Genomic DNA, 1,645 nt, shown 5'->3' on the forward strand with positions numbered 1-1,645 from the left:
CAGGCAGATTCCTTGGCTTTAGTGAAAGGTGAAATCAACAGCAGCGTGTCAACTCTGTCTTTGCTCTAGGTAGAAAGAGGCCATGCATTGCATCCATTGACAAAGTATCTCAGTGCTGGGAGTCACTTTCTGGGATGCCATGAGGCTAATCTACATTATTGATCTAGTTCAGAATTTGTACTTTTAGAATTCAGAGAAGCAGGCAGTGAAAAGTGAAAAGAGGACAAAGCAACGCAGAGGAGACAGTAGCGACTTGAGAGCGCGGCCACCACCGCCGCCAGCATGAGCCTCACCAACAAGCCCAAGGGTGAGATGACCCCGGCGGAGCCATAGAAGCGGGAGGAGAAGTTTAACACGCGGCCACTCTCCGTGCTCATCCAGTGGGTCAAGAACAACACCCAAGTGCTCAACTGCCACAACAAGAAGCTCCTGGGCCATGTGAAGGCCTTCAACAGGCACTGCAACATGGTGCTGGAGAATGTGAAAGAGTTGTGGACCGAAGTCCCCAAGAATGGTAAGGGCAAGAAGAAGTCCAAGCCAGTCAACAAGGACCGCTGCATCTCAAAGATGTGCCTGCGTGGGGACTCGGTCACTGTGGTCCTGTGGACCCCGCTCATCGCATGCAAGTAGGGGCCTCCTCCCGGCCATCAGAACTCGCCCCCTCGTTCTGCGAAGACCTGCCCTTTGTGCTGGGGATAATAAAGTCATGTGTTTTTTTCTAAAAAAAGAAAAATAAAAAGAAAAGGAAATATTTAGTGACCGCCTCCTATGGGTTAAGAGTGGAATCAACACCATCACATAATAAACCATTTAATCTCTCCAGCCATCCCATGAATTGATTATTATTGTCACCATTATTTTACAGGGAGGAATTTAATTTTTTTTAACTTTTTTTTTTTTTTTTTTTTTGCATTACACGGGCCTCTCACTATTGTGGCCTCTCCCCCTGCGGAGCACAGGCTCCGGACGCACAGGCCCAGTGGCCATGGCTGACGGACCCAGCCGCTCTGCGGCACATGGGATCCTCCCGGACTGGGGCACAAACCCGTGTCCCCTGCATCGGCAGGTGGACTCTCAACGACTGCGCCACCAGGGAAGCCCCTAACTTTTTATTTTATATTGGTGTATAGCTGGTTAACAATGTTGTGATAGTTTCAGGTGCACAGTAAAGCAACTCAGCTATACATATACATGTAACCATTTTCCCCCAAACTCCCCTCTACAGGGAGGAATTTTAGTTCTGAGAGTTAAATGGCCTTACTGTGGTCATAGGGCTAGTAAGGGCTGAGTCTAAAATCCAAATCTATAAGACTTTTATTCCTATGCTCTTTCTCATCTAAAAATCTCAATAAGTCTTTATCTTATGCCTCACCCTTCCTAGGAGTTCCTCTCTCCAAATCCACGTGAAAGAATGGAAAAGTCTTTGTAGCTGAAGAGACCCAAGTTCAAGTATGGACTGGGCTAATACATGGATGCAACCCGCTTCACTTCACTTCATCAGTTTTCTCATTTGCAAAATGGGATTGTTGTGAGGATAGACTGAGTTAAGAGAAATGAGTGCAGCTTGAGAATTGTGTCTTCTAGGAAATTTCTTTGTTGAGTTACACACATTTTCGAGAGGGTTCTTAAAGAAGACACAACTTTA

At 46.4% G+C, this 1,645-nt stretch overlaps 1 pseudogene across 1 annotated transcript; it reads left to right on the forward strand.

Annotated features, from left to right (window-relative positions):
- The first annotated feature begins 282 nt into the window (after positions 1–282).
- Positions 283–630, forward strand: LOC307063901 (small nuclear ribonucleoprotein Sm D2-like; annotated as a pseudogene). Its single transcript has one exon. The product of its transcript is annotated as a small nuclear ribonucleoprotein Sm D2-like (transcript).
- Positions 631–1,645: the final 1,015 nt, after the last annotated feature.

Source organism: Hyperoodon ampullatus, assembly GCF_949752795.1.
Source record: "Hyperoodon ampullatus genome assembly, chromosome: 14".
Classification (NCBI taxonomy): Eukaryota; Metazoa; Chordata; class Mammalia; order Artiodactyla; family Ziphiidae; genus Hyperoodon; species Hyperoodon ampullatus.